The sequence below is a fragment of the Rhinolophus sinicus genome, chromosome 18, assembly GCF_057876585.1.
Source record: "Rhinolophus sinicus isolate RSI-liver-muscle chromosome 18, RSI-T2T, whole genome shotgun sequence".
Classification (NCBI taxonomy): domain Eukaryota; kingdom Metazoa; phylum Chordata; class Mammalia; order Chiroptera; family Rhinolophidae; genus Rhinolophus; species Rhinolophus sinicus.
Window position 1 is genome coordinate 116,882,247 of NC_142518.1, and position 15,677 is coordinate 116,897,923.

The 15,677-nt window shown below is 43.0% G+C and overlaps 1 long non-coding RNA gene across 2 annotated transcripts in view; it reads right to left on the reverse strand.

Annotated features, from left to right (window-relative positions):
* The window catches only part of LOC109455992 (uncharacterized), a 28,563-nt gene extending 13,332 nt beyond the window's left edge, over positions 1-15,231 (reverse strand). Inside the window, exon 1 of one of the 2 annotated variants that reach the window (XR_002138761.3) lies at positions 1,222-15,231. This is a non-coding gene — a long non-coding RNA (uncharacterized LOC109455992). The remainder of the gene's footprint in view (positions 1-1,221) is intronic. The other variant, XR_002138760.3, reaches the window with a different exon arrangement.
* Positions 15,232-15,677: the final 446 nt, after the last annotated feature.

Consider the following 15,677-nt stretch of genomic DNA (forward strand, 5'->3'; position numbering starts at 1 on the left):
AAACATTATATTCTTTGACAAAGATATGTTGCAATTGAGAAACATGTTTACATTTTAAAAACTTGAAGTCAGTGTTCCTCAAAGCACACGTTCTTTAGGATCGCAAAGAATTTTGTTCCTGTAAAAGGTGTTTCATCCTGACAAGTTATTTTAGTTTGAAGAACAATGGCATACATAGACCACGTTTCCAAGAAGGCTCAGGACCATTTGTATATTACCCCGTCAATCAGACAAATAATATCTTCAGGCATTGGCGAGGGGGGACAAGGAAATATGAACATAAATTAAAATGGGCAGTAACAGAAGGCCAGCTCATTATTATGGTTCTTCTTGCTCCTGCTAGGATGAATGGATGTACACACAAAAATGCTTCAAATTTTATGTTGATATTTTTCAGCTGGACCTTTGTGTTTGTTTTACATCAGGGAGACTAGGCACGGTCACGATTTTCTTGTAAAACTTATACTTCTTCATTGCCCTCTTGCCAAACATGTTCCACAAATATCTCGTACTAAAAAGGAATCAATGCTACTCTCATCTGCTCGAGTGGAAACGGAATAAAAAGGTAAAAAGAGCCAACACATCAGATTTATATCCCCAACCCCTGAAGCTTGAAAAACTCAAGCTTATAATGAGATTGAACAATCAACAATTTGCCACAGAATACAGCCAAACACAATGGGTAGGCCTTATCTCTTTAACTGATTTCCATGCCTCCAAAAGAGGTAAAAACCAAATGACATTAAAAATAAATGAACTGGACTACCCAGATGGCTTCAATAGTCATCATATCAAGTACCAAAGAAAAAAAGTAAACCCACCTCTTTAAGTTACTCCTATCAACTTCAAACTCTGGTTGCTCACTTTTAAAAAGTCTAACTTATAATTCATACAAAACAGCGCTTGACTATCATTTCCTAAAGTTATTTCAAGCGTGCTTATATTAGCTCACCAATACAACCATCTGGAGGATGAGATTATATACAGGACTCTACCATTTCTAGTGCTCACTTATGTGTAAACTAGCATAAAGCCAGGTACACAATATTAATTCTATAGTTCTGTTGGTTAACTCATATTGTGATCATATGTATACATTGCAGATAAGGTGGGAACAGGCAAGGAGACTTTCAGAACCCTCTGACTTTTCTATGGGTAGCATCAGGAGAAAGAAAATTGAACAGGGGGAAGATGACTTAGTAACTACAAAGTAGTACTTACAGTAATCTAAAGAGCCAGAGACTCTTCTTACAGCTGTCCAAGGAGCCAGAAGTGCAAACTGCACCCTGAGCTGGGCCGACCTTTTGGCATCCTTCTCACGGGAATAGTGTCCTTCCTTTCTCAGTGATTACAAAGAACCGCTGTTGTAATGACTAGCTATTTTCTCATGAAATACTTCTCTGCCACCAAACACTCTGCACACTAGAGCCTAGGCTAGTATTCATTTTAACCAGGCAGCAGCTAGCTCACTGTTGCAATTTACATCCAGAAGAATTAAATCTTGGCTTATTTTTTTTATATAAAACAGGGAAACATCATCTCTAAGTCCTTACTTCACTGTGGAGCTTGAGGCTACTTTAAATGCGCACAACTAAACAGGGTGTGTTTTATGTAAGAGAGTAACCAAACAAGGTGATCTATAGTATATGTTCTCTTATTTCATCCTTTTACAGAAATCTTGAAATAAGTAGGGGCTGGTTGGTGCTCCAGATCAAGAGTCACAGTGGGCTATCCACAGACCCACCACCCTTAGTAAAATGAGAGACACTGGTCATCAGGTACATGGTATAAATGGGTTTTTAAACTTCAAAAATTCAACGACCAGGTTATCAATTCCACCTTGCAATTCAGATGCCTTTCTTAAAAAATAGCTCCCTGGGCCTGACTTGCCTTGAGATTTTCACCCAGTAAAGCAGTAACAGAGGTGGCCAGGGATGGTTCTTGTCCCCACGATGGGACAATAATTGAAATTGGGATCCTTAAAAAATACAGGAAAAGGAGTGAAGGCCCATCCACCTAGTTCAGGCCTGCTTTGGTAGTCAACACTGCACAATCACAACATCGAAGTGGTAGGGAGATCTTGGGCTGATGGGTTGAAACACAGGGCAATCAGTATTGTGTTAATTAATAACACAGAAGGGTCTTTGGATAGTCAGCATTACTCAGAAGCAATGCAAATTAAGAAATGGAGGGGTTCATGTTGGATGGGCGGGACCAAAGAAAGTGCAACTGAGGCATTACAGCAATACAAATACATTGGGTAAACCAATGACATCTGGGCAGGGCTGGGAAGGAGGAGGAAGCACAATATTATCTAATGGTCGGATACATGGACACTTGAAATTGTGATTATTAATAGTCCATCAGAAGGGTCCAAGGGCAGGCAAGGGCTGGGGAGAGGGAAGGTAAGGGTAAGACCATGACTACTTAGAATCTTATACCCTGGAGTGATGCAAAAGGAGTGGGAGTATGGGTTTCTGTTTGGGGCTGGGGAAAACCCACTGCTAATTGCCATTGTGCCCATAAACATTGCCAGGAGAGGTTTTGTGTGCTCAGTTGTCCCTGTAGTAATGCAAAGTGGATACAAGGGAATGGCACCCTGCTCTAACAGAAGGGGGCATAGATAATTGCAAAGTCACATTAACAGTCCCAAAAAGGGCCTTAGTCAGTATCCCTGATGCATACAAAGAGGGTTCAGGTGTCCTAATAATCAATACTTTGGATAATTGTTATTGGTGCATATAATTGTTATTGGTGCATATAATTGTTCAAGAGCTGAGGTCACGATGGTCAGGAGTAATTCAAAGGCAGTGGCAAGGGCATAAAGCATCCTTTCCTACTGCACATGTCCACATACGGAAACAACTATGCACATTAATAACCTCAAGAGAAGAGCTCATTCATGGTTAACGTGCCCCTAATGCAGCGGGGGCAGGGGGTATGCAATCCTCCTCCAACAGAAGAGATGGACAATTGCAATCATTCACATTAAAGTCCAAAACAAAGGGCATTCATTGAATAGCACCTCCTTGCTATAAAGCAAAGAGGGTACAGTGGTTCTGATACAGGACGTGCTTAGAAAATTGCGTTTGTGCCCATGAACTTTCCAAGTGAAGGGTCTTCATTACTGGGCACTGCCTGTTGAAAATGCTAAGGAAGTAGGTAGGGTATTTACCTAGTGCATAGAACAGGGAAGTGTGCTTGTATGGTGCACAAGAACACAGACAAATGCAATTATGCATATTAACAGGCCAAGGGGATTTAGGGGTTGGCAACCATGGTATACTGCAAACTGAGGGCAAAAGGGTAGGACAAACTAAGTTGAAATTACGTACATTAATATCCAAGAGACATTGTGCAGTAAATTAAAATCGTGTACCCTGTACAAATACAAGGTTCTTAAAGTAGTGGGCATGCATTACTAAAAGGCTAAGGGATTGAGGACAGGTGTGTTTACCTAGTGTACAGGAACATGGACAAATGAATTTATGTATAGTAACAAGCCATGAAAAGAGGCCTTAGTGACTTAGGGGGTCTAACAGAGTAGGATCGTATTCAAAAGGAACGAACTATGTGCAGTTACGCACATTCGTGCCCCATGTGTATGGTTGTAGTCAGTTACAGCTGTGTACCTGGACTATCCTAGTGTAATGGTCTTGTGCAGGAGGCACTCCCTGCTGGAACAGAAAGGCAGTAAGGACAGGTGTCCTAGACTAGCGCATAGGAACCCACACAGATATAATCAAGCATATTAACAGGCCAAGAAATGGGACCTAATGGGTCACAATTCCTGTGGTACTTGCAAAGGGGAGGGATACTAATGTAATTATTATGCACACTAACACTGAGAAATGGGCCTTAAGTGGACGGTAAAGCAAAAAGGCTGTGAAGACTCAGGAACCCAAGTTCACTCACAAGACCATGGACAACTAACTAAACGTGTCCACAGTCCCAAGAGAAGGGCTTTAAGGTCATTAATCTCTGCTTCCATAAGCAAAGGAGTCCTGACCTGAACGGCACACTTGTGGACCATAAACATTGGAATTCTGCACATAAAAAAAAAGAACTGAGGTAATTAATACACTTTCTTGGCAGATGAAGAGACTACAGAGGCCTTAAATAAAGCATACAGTTGAGGTCAATGATCATCATTCACTTTAAGTATTTTAGTACAAAGGTCCTTAGGAAAGTGCATCCACTGTTGAATATAAGGAAAATGAGTGAGCTCCATATCGACTACACACAAGATGATAGGAATACCGCACATTAACAGTGCAAAACAAAACAAGGGGCCTCTGGTTCTCACGGACTTATGTAATGCTAACAGGTAAGAGGATGGCTTCCACCTTCACAGTCACCAGTACCCTCTCTTGTAATGCAAAGGTATCAGGAAGAGATGGAATGTCAGACTACCAGAAGGGATCACATGCACAATTATAAGTTTAAAGTCTCACATGCCCTTCTGCTAAAGGAAAAGGTGTAGGAGTTAATGTTTCTAAACTAACAAAAGGGACCACCCTTGCATTTAAGCATACTCAGAGTACCGTGTCCACTCTATGGTAATATAATATTTCTTGTCATGTACGCCAGACTAATATGAGGAACAACTGCTAAACTAATACAATTATCACACTGATGTAACCCTTGGCATAATATAGACACTTAGAGCACAGGGTAAATCCAACTGCTATATAAAGACTATGGTGGCATTTAAGCACATTCAGTCCCACTCTCTGTAATGATGCAAAGCGAGAACCTCATGTGGTCCCAGTGTTAGGGAAAAAACCATAGTGGCATTTAATTCCATTCAGGCCCAAGTACTCACTGTGATAATGCAAAGTGTGTACAGATGGGGGTCCCACTGTTACGTAAGGACCATATTGGCATTTAGCACATTCACTCCCAAGTACTCACTGTGGTGAAGCAAAGTGTGTAGGGATGGGATTCCATTCTCATGTAAGGACCACAGTGGCATTTAAGCACATTCGGTCCCAAGTACCAACTGTGATGATGCAAAGTGTATAGGGATGGGATCCCATTGTTGTGTAAGGACCATAGTGGCATTTAAGCACACTCAGTCCCAACTACTCACTGGGGTGATGCAAAGTGTTTAGGGATGGGTTCCATTGTTACATAAGGACCAGAGTGGCATTTAAGCACACTCAGTCCCAAGTACTCACTGGGGTGGCGCAACTGTGTAGGGATGGGGTCTCATTGTTATCAAAGGACCACAGTGGCATTTAACCACATTCGGTCCCAAGCATTCACTGTGGTGATTCAAAGTGTGTAGAGATGGGGGTCCCATAGTTACATAAGGGCCATAGTGGCATTTAAGCACATTTGGTCCCAAGTACTCACTGTGGTGATGCAAAGTGTGTACAGATGGGGTCCCATTGTTATGTAAGGACCATAGTGGCATTTAAGGACATTCGGTCCCCAGTACTCACCGTGGTAATACAAAGTGAGAACCTGATGTGGTGCCATTGTTACATAAGGACCACAGTGGTATTTAAGCAACTTCAGTCCCAAGTACTCACTGTGCTGATTTAAAGTGTGAATTTGATGTGGTCCCATTGTTACGTAGGACCATAGTGCATTTAAGTACATTCAGTCCCAAGTACTCACTGTGGTGATGCAAAGCGTGTACGGAAAGGGGTCACATTGTTTCATAAGGACCATAGTGGCATTTAAGCCCATTCAGTCCCAAGTACAAACTGGTGATGCAAAGTGTGTAGGTATGGGATTCCATTGTTATGTAAGGACCCTAGTGCCATTTAAACACATTCAGTCCAAGTAGTAACTGTGGTGATGCAAAGTGTGCAGAGATGGGTCCCATTGTTACATAAGGACCATAGTGGCATTTAAGCACATTTGGTCCCAAGAACTCACTGTGGTGATACAAAGTGTATACAGTTGGGGTCTCATTTTTCATGAGGACCATAGTGGTATTTAAGCACATTTGGTCCCAAGAACTCACTGTGGTGATACAAAGTGTATACGGTTGGGGTCTCATTTTTCATGAGGACCATAGTGGTATTTAAGCACATTTGGTCCCAACTACTCACTGTGGTCTTGAAAGTGTGTAGGGATGTGTCCCATGATTACAGAAGGACCATAGTGGCATTTAAGCATATTTGGTCCCAAGCACTCACTGTGGTGATGCAAAGTATGTAGGGATGGGTCCCATTGTTGTGTAAGGACCACAGTGACATTTAAGCATATTCAGTCCCAAGTACTCACTGTGGTGATGCAAAGTGTTTAGGGATGGGTCCCATTGTTGTATAAGGACCATAGTGGCATTTAAGCCCAGTCAGTCCCAAGTACAAACTGCGGTGATGCAAAGTGTGTAGGGAAGGGTTCCATTGTTACATAAGGACCATAGTGGCATTTAAACCCATTCAGTCCCAAGTACTCACTGTGATTATGTGAAGTGTGTAAGGATGGGGGTCCCATTGTTGTGTAAGGACCATAGTGGCATTTAAGCCCAGTCAGTCCCAAGTACAAACTGCAGTGAGGCAAAGTGTGTAGGGATAGGTCCCATTGTTGTATAAGGACCATAGTGGCATTTAAGCACATTTGATCCCAAGTACAAACTGTGGTCATGCAAAATGTGTAGAGATGGGTGTCCCCATTTTTCATTAGGACCATAGTAGCATCTAACCACATTAGGTCCCAAGTACTCACTGTGGTCATGCAAAGTGTGTAGGGATGGGGTCCTATTTGTGTGTAAGGACCATAGAGGCATTTAAGCACATTTGGTCCCAATTAATCACTGTGGTGATGCAAAGTGTATAGGGATGAGGTCCATTGTTTCATAGGGACCATAGTGGCATTTAAGCACATTCAATGCCATGCACGCACTGTGGTGATTCAAAGTGTGTAGAGATGGGTCCCATAGTTGTGTAAGGACCACAATGGCATTTAAGCACATTCAGTCCCAACTACTCCCTGTGGTCTTGAAAGTGTGTAGGGATGGGCGTCACATTATTACATAAAGACCATAGTGGCATTTAAGCACATTTGGTCCCAAGAACTCACTGTGGTGATGCAAAGTATATACAGTTGGGGTCTCATTTTTCATGAGGACCATGGTGGCATTTAAGCATATTCAGTCCCCAGTCCTCCCTGTGGTCTTGAAAGTGTGTACGGATGGGGGTCACATTATTACATAAGGACCATAGTGGCATTTAAGCACATTTGGTCCCAACTACTCACTGTGGTCTTGAAAGTATGTAGCGATGCGTCCCATGATTACAGAAGGACCATAGTGGCATTTAAGCATATTTGGTCCCAAGCACTCACTGTGGTGATGCAAAGTGTATAGGGATGGGTCCCATTGTTGTGTAAGGACCACAGTGACATTTATGCATATTCAGTCCCAAGCACTCACTGTGGTGATGCAAAGTGTATAGGGATGGGTCCCATTGTTGTGTAAGGACCACAGTGACATTTATGCATATTCAGTCCCAAGCACTCACTGTGGTGATGCAAAGTGTGTAGGGATGGGTCCCATTGTTGTGTAAGGACCATAGTGGCATTTAAGCACATTTGATCCCAAGTACAAACTGTGGTCATGCAAAGTGTGTAGAGATGGGTGTCCCCATTTTTTCATTAGGACCATAGTGGCATTTAGCACATTCAGTCCCAAGTACTCATTGTGGTGATTCAAAGTGTGTAGAGATGGGTGTCCCATTTTTCATTAGGACCATAGTAGCATCTAACCACATTAGGTCCCAAGTACTCACTGTGGTCATGCAAAGTGTGTAGGGATGGGGTCCTATTTGTGTGTAAGGACCATAGAGGCATTTAAGCACATTTGGTCCCAAGAACTCACTGTGGTGATGCAAAGTGTATACAGTTGGGGTCTCATTTTTCATGAGGACCATGGTGGCATTTAAGCACATTCAGTCCCAAGTTCTCCCTGAGGTCTTGAAAGTGTGTACGGATGGGGGTCACATTATTACATAAGGACCATAGTGGCATTTAAGCACATTTGGTCCCAACTACTCACTGTGGTCTTGAAAGTGTGTAGCGATGCGTCCCATGATTACAGAAGGACCATAGTGGCATTTAAGCATATTTGGTCCCAAGCACTCACTGTGGTGATGCAAAGTGTGTAGGGATGGGGTCCTATTTGTGTGTAAGGACCATAGAGGCATTTAAGCACATTTGGTCCCAATTAATCACTGTGGTGATGCAAAGTGTATAGGGATGAGGTCCATTGTTTCATAGGGACCATAGTGGCATTTAAGCACATTCAATGCCATGCACGCACTGTGGTGATTCAAAGTGTGTAGAGATGGGTCCCATAGTTGTGTAAGGACCACAATGGCATTTAAGCACATTCAGTCCCAACTACTCCCTGTGGTCTTGAAAGTGTGTAGGGATGGGCGTCACATTATTACCTAAAGACCATAGTGGCATTTAAGCACATTTGGTCCCAAGAACTCACTGTGGTGATGCAAAGTGTATACAGTTGGGGTCTCATTTTTCATGAGGACCATGGTGGCATTTAAGCACATTCAGTCCCCAGTCCTCCCTGTGGTCTTGAAAGTGTGTACGGATGGGGGTCACATTATTACATAAGGACCATAGTGGCATTTAAGCACATTTGGTCCCAACTACTCACTGTGGTCTTGAAAGTGTGTAGCGATGCGTCCCATGATTACAGAAGGACCATAGTGGCATTTAAGCATATTTGGTCCCAAGCACTCACTGTGGTGATGCAAAGTGTGTAGGGATGGGTCCCATTGTTGTATAAGGACCACAGTGGCATTTAAGCACATTTGGTCCCAAGTACAAACTGTGGTCATGCAAAGTGTAGAGATGGGAGTCCAATTGTTACATAAGGACCATAGTGGCATTTAAGTACATTTGGTCCCAAGAACTCACTGTGGTGATACAAAGTGTATACGGTTGGGGTCTCATTTTTCATGAGGACCATGGTGGCATTTATGCACATTTGGTCCTAACTACTCACTGTGGTCTTGAAAGTGTGTAGCGATGCGTCCCATGATTACAGAAGGACCATAGTGGCATTTAAGCATATTTGGTCCCAAGCACTCACTGTGGTGATGCAAAGTGTGTAGGGATGGGTTCCATTGTTACATAAGGACCATAGTGGCATTTAAACCCATTCAGTCCCAAGTACTCACTATAATTATGTAAAGTGTGTACGGATAGGGGTCCCATTGTTGTGTAAGGACCATAGTGGCATTTAAGCCCATTCGGTCCCAAGTACAAACTGCGGTGATGCAAAGTGTGTAGGGAAGGGTTCCATTGTTGTGTAAGGACCATAGTGGCATTTAAGCACATTTGGTCCCAAGCACTTGTTGTGGTCAAGCAAAGTGTGAGGAGATGGGGGTCCCATTGTTACATAAGGACCATAGTGGCATTTAAGTACATTTGGTCCCAAGAACTCACTGTGGTGATACAAAGTGTATACGGTTGGGGTCTCATTTTTCATGAGGACCATGGTGGCATTTAAGCACATTTGGTCCTAACTACTCACTGTGGTCTTGAAAGTGTGTAGGGATGTGTCCCATGATTACAGAAGGACCATAGTGGCATTTAAGCATATTTGGTCCCAAGCACTCACTGTGGTGATGCAAAGTGTGTAGGGATGGGTTCCATTGTTACATAAGGACCATAGTGGCATTTAAACCCATTCAGTCCCAAGTACTCACTATAATTATGTAAAGTGTGTACGGATAGGGGTCCCATTGTTGTGTAAGGACCATAGTGGCATTTAAGCCCATTCGGTCCCAAGTACAAACTGCGGTGATGCAAAGTGTGTAGGGAAGGGTTCCATTGTTGTGTAAGGACCATAGTGATATTTAAGCACATTTGGTCCCAAGCACTTGTTGTGGTCAAGCAAAGTGTGAGGAGATGGGGGTCCCATTGTTACATAAGGACTATAGTGGCATTTAAGTATGTTTCGTCCCAAGTACTCACTGTGGTGATTCAAAGTGTGTAGAGATGGGTCCCATTGTTGTTTAAGACCATAGTGGCATTTAACCACATTTGGTCCCAAGAACTCACTGTGGTGATGCAAAGTGTGTGGGATGGGGTTTCATTGTTACGTAAGGACCCTAGTGCCATTTAAACACATTCAGTCCAAGTAGTAACTGTGGTGATGCAAAGTGTGTAGGGATGGGTCCCATTGTTACATAAGGACCATAGTGGCATTTAAGCACATTCAGTCCCAAGTACAAACTGTGGTAATGCAAAGTGTATACGGTTGGGGTCTCATTTTTCATGAGGACCATGGGGGCATTTAAGCACATTCAGTCCCAAGTACTCCCTGTGGTCTTGAAAGTGTGTAGGGATGAGCGTCGCATTATTACATAAGGACCATAGTAGCATTTAAGCACATTTGGTCCCAACTACTCACTGTGGTCTTGAAAGTCTGTAGGGATAGGGTTCATTGTTTCATAGGGACCATAGTGGCATTTAACCACATTCAGTCCCAAGCACTCACTGTGGTGATGCAAATTGCTTAGGGATGGGTCCCATTGTTACATAAGGACCATAGTGGCATTTAAACCCATTCAGTCCCAAGTACTCACTGTGATTATGTAAAGTGTGTATGGATAGGGGTCCCATTGTTGTGTAAGGACCATAGTGGCATTTAAGCCCATTCGGTCCCAAGTACAAACTGCGGTGATGCAAAGTGTGTAGGGAAGGGTTACATTGTTGTGTAAGGACCATAGTGGCATGTAAGCACATTTGATCCCAAGCACTTGTGGTCAAGCAAAGTGTGTAGAGATGGGTGTCCCATTGTTACATAAGGACCACAGTGGCATTTAAGCACATTCAGTCCCAAGCACTCACTGTGGTGATTCAAAGTGTGTAGAGATGGGTCCCATAGTTTCATAAGGACCATAGTGATATTTAAGCACATTCGGTCCCAAGTACTCACTGTGGTCATGCAAAGTGAGAACCTTATGTGGTCCCATTGTTACATAAGGACCATAGTGGCATTTAAACCCATTCAGTCCCTAGTACTAACTGTGATGATGTAAAGTGTGTACGGAGGGGGTCCCATTGTTATGAAAGGACCATAGTAGCATTTAAGCCCATTCAGTCCCAAGTTGTCACTGTGGTGACGCAAAGTGAGAACCTTATGTGGTGCCATTGTTACATAAGGACCATAGTGGCATTTAAGCCCATACAGTCCTAAGTACAAACTGCGGTGATGCAAAGTGCGTAGGGATGGGATTTCACTCTTATGTAAAGACTCTAGTGCCATTTAAACACATTCAGTCCAAGTAATAACTGTGGTGATGCAAAGTGTGTAGAGATGGGTCCCATTGTTACCTAAGGACCATAGTGGCATTTAAGCACATTTGGTCCCAAGAACTCACTGTGGTGATGCAAAGTGTATACAGTTGGGGTCTCATTTTTCATGAGGACCATAGTGGCATTTAAGCACATTCAGTCCCAAGTACAAACTGTGGTAATGCAAAGTGTATACGGTTGGGGTCTCATTTTTCATGAGGACCATGGGGGCATTTAAGCACATTCAGTCCCAAGTACTCCCTGTGGTCTTGAAAGTGTGTAGGGATGAGCATCGCATTATTACATAAGGACCATAGTAGCATTTAAGCACTTTTGGTCCCAACTACTCACTGTGGTCTTGAAAGTCTGTAGGGATAGGGTCCATTGTTTCATAGGGACCATAGTGGCATTTAAGCACATTCAGTCCCAAGCACTCACTGTGGTGATGCAAATTGCTTAGGGATGGGTTCCCTTTGTTTTGTAAGGACCATAGTGGCATTTAAACCCATTCAGTCCCAAGTACTCACTATAATTATGTAAAGTGTGTACAGATAGGGGTCCCATTGTTGTGTAAGGACCATAGTGGCATTTAAGCCCATTGGGTCCCAAGTACAAACTGCAGTGATGCAAAGTGTGTAGGGAAGGGTTCCATTGTTGTGTAAGGACCATAGTGGCATTTAAGCACATTCGATCCCAAGTACTCACTGTGGTGAAGCAAAGTGTATAGGGATGGCTATTAATTGTGTAAGGATCATAGTTGCATTTAAGCTCATTCAGTCCCAAGTACAAACTGTGGTGATGCAAAGTGTGTATGATGGGGTCCCATTGTTTTATAAGGACCGTAGTCCTTAAATGCACTCAATGTGCATTTAAGCACATTGAGTTCCAAGTCCTCACTGTGGTGATTCAAAGTGTGTAGAGATGGGGGTCCCATTTTTCATTGAGGACCATAGTGGTATATAAGCACATTCAGTCCCAAGTACTCACTGTGGTGGTTCAAAATGTGTACAGATAGGGGTCCCATTGGTTCATAAGGACCATAGTAGCATTTAAGCCCATTCAGTGCCAAGTACAAACTGCGGTGATGCAAAGTGTGTAGGGATGGGGTCCCATCGTTTCATAAGGACCGTAGTGGCATTTAAGCACATTCAGTCCCAAGCACTCACTGTGGTGATACAAAGTGTGTAGGGATGGGGTCCATTGTTACTTAAGGACCATAGTGACATTTAGCACATTCAGTCCCAAGTACTCACTGTGGAGATGCAAAGTGTATACGGATGGGGGTCCCATCATTACAGAAGGAACATAGTGGCATTTAAGCCATTCAGTCCCAAGTACAAACTGTGGTGATGCAAAGTGTTTAGGGATGGGTCCAATTTTTGTCTAAAGACCATAGTGGTATTTAAGCTCAATCAGTCCCAAGTACAAACTGTGGTGATGCAAAATGTGTAGGGATGGGGTCGCATTGTCGTGTAAGGACCATAGTGCCATTTAAGCACATTCAGTCACAAGTACTCCCTGTGGTCATGCAAAATGTACATGATGGTGTCCCATTGTTTTATAAGGACCATATTGGCATTTAGCACGTTCAGTCCCAAGTACTCATTGTGGTGTTGCAAAGTGTGTAGGGATGGGGTTCCATTGTTCCCTAAAGACCATAGTGACCTTAAGCACATTCAATCCCAAGTACTCCCTGTGATGGTGGAAAGGACCTGATGTGGTCCCATTGTTACGTAAAGACCATTATGGCATTTAAGCACATTTAGTTCCAAAAATTCACTGGTTTCATGCAAAGTGTGTAGGGATGGTGTCCCATTGTTACATAAGGACCATAGTGACCTTAAGCACATTCGGTCCCAAGTACTCTCTGTGATGGTGGAAAGGAGCTGATGTGGTCCCATTGTGAAGTAAAGACCACTGTGGCATATCAGCACATTTGGTCCCAAGAATTCAGTGTTTTGATGCAAAGTGTGTAGGGAAGGAGTCTCATTGTTTCATAAGGACCATAGTGGCATTTAAGCACATTCGATCCCAAGTACTTACTGTGGTGATGCAAAGTGTGTACGGATGAGGGTCCCATTGTTTCATAACGGGATGTAAATTGTGTAGGGATATGGTCCAATTGTTATGTGAGGACGATAGTGGCATTTAGCATATTCAGTCCCAAGTACTCACTGTGGTGATGCAAAGTGTGTTAAGGATGGGGTCCCATTGTTACGTAAGGACCATAGTGGCATTTAAGCACATTCAGTCCCAAGCACTTATTGTGGTGATGCAAAGTGTATAGGGATTGGTCCCATTGTTATGTAAGAACTATAGTGGCATTTAAGCACATTAGGTGGCTGGAACTCAGTGTGGTAATGCGAAGTGAGAACCTGATGTGGTCCCACGTAAGGACTGTAGTGGCATTTAATCAACTTTAGTCCCAAGTACTCACTTTGGTGATTGAAAGTGTGAATTTGATGTGGTTCTATTGTTACGTAAGGATCACAGTGGCATTTAAGCACATTCAGTCCTAAGTACTCACTGTGGTGAGGCAAAGTGAGAACCTCAGTGGTCCCATTGTTAAGTAAGGACCGTAGTGGAATTTAAGCACTTTCGGTTCCAAGTACTCACTGTGGTGATGCAAGGTGTAGGATGGGGTCCCATTGTTTCATAAGGACCGTAGTGGCATTTAAGCACATTAACAGTACCAAGTAATCTTGTGGCAAAGGGAATTATGTGGGAATGGGATCCAGTTAACAGAGGAGACTTTGGGGACTGCCATTTTTACATGATTAATTTCAGTAAGGGTGTTGAGTAATTATTATCTTTCACATATAAAGGGTGTTTCAGTGTTCCTCATAGAAAGTTCTGTTCTAGTCAATTAAAATTGTCCATATTGTTTGTTGTAATGTAGTTTTTGAATAGTAATGTTCCTATAATAGAATACTAAGGGAGTGGATGTTGATATTTCAGACATGGACTAATGTAAGTATGGGTATTATAAGTTGAAGAGAAGGGTCCTCGAGTAATGAGCTCACAGTATACCATGCAAATTGGATATTTTGGACCTTGAACTGGACAGTACTCTGGGAAAGTACAAGTGTGCACATTAGCTGCCCATGAGCCAAGTTCTTGAATATTCTTTACTCCTTTTAACAATATTGTAGAGGGTGGAATGGGGTGGGATTCGTTTTTATTGCACAGGACATTGGCTATATGTTATTATGCACGTCCACTGTTGGGCAATGAGGATTTTACATATTTCCACTACGTAAGAGCGATGACAAGATCTTCTCTGGGTTTTATCTGTTAGGCAGTACCATGAATAGTAATAATTGTATCCATTAACATTCCAATGTAAAGGATTTTCAGAGTGAGTTCCTCTGTTATAGTCCAAAGTTGCAAAGAATTTGTGTAATGAACAGGGGTATGGACCATTGTAATTCTACTAATTAGTTCTTCAAGGAACGTGGTCTCAGGTAGCCAACATTGCCTGGTAGCAATGCCAAAGATATGGAGGATCACTGATTGAGGGTGAGACAATATACAATTAAATTTGGTAGTTTAATTGTCTCAGAACAGTAGGACTCCAGAGAAGTAGGGCAAACGTCGTCCTTGACAAGGATATGGCAATTGGGACTGAGCACATTAACTGTTGAACAAATGACGGGTTTTCTGCGCCCACTGCTAGATGCAAAAGTGTTTGGGACTGGGACCTAATCTGATGAGTAGGATTCTGGACAATTGTCTGATATGAAGTTCTTGATTAGTTAACATTTCCCAAAGCAAAGGGTGCATGGATTTTTTTGTTCTAACATAGGACAATGGACAAATGGGATTCTGTATAATAATTGACAGGGCATCCCAGTCTATTAAATGAGCAATGGACACCTTATTTTTAGTACTCAATGATAACTGGAGTGGCTTTAGGGAGAAGCAGGGCTGAAGGGGCAGGGGCTGGGGCTGGGGCTAGGGCTAGGGCTGGGGCTAGGGCTGGGGCAGGGGCAGGGGCTGGGGCTGGGGCTGGGGCTGGGGCAGGGGCAGGGGCAGGGGCAGGGGCTGGGGCTGGGGCTGGGGCTGGGGCTGGTGCTGGGGCTGGGGCAAGGACTGGGGGCTAGATAGGGGGGTTTCTGGGAACGGGGCTGGGGAGGAGTTGGGGGGCTGTGGAGGCAGAGCACCACAGAAAATTGAAAATTTGGACATTTAATACTCAAGTATAATAAGTGTGAATAAAGGAAACTAAGTTCACAGCAATTCAAGTTTCCCGCCTGAAAGGTGGGCAATTAGTCAATTGGTGCAGCATTAAAGATGGGAACAAAGTAAGGCCTGGAGTGGAATGGACCTTCAAATGTTTATTTTTATATTTCATCATAAAGTTAAATTTTTAATTAATTATGTCCTATAAGACTTCC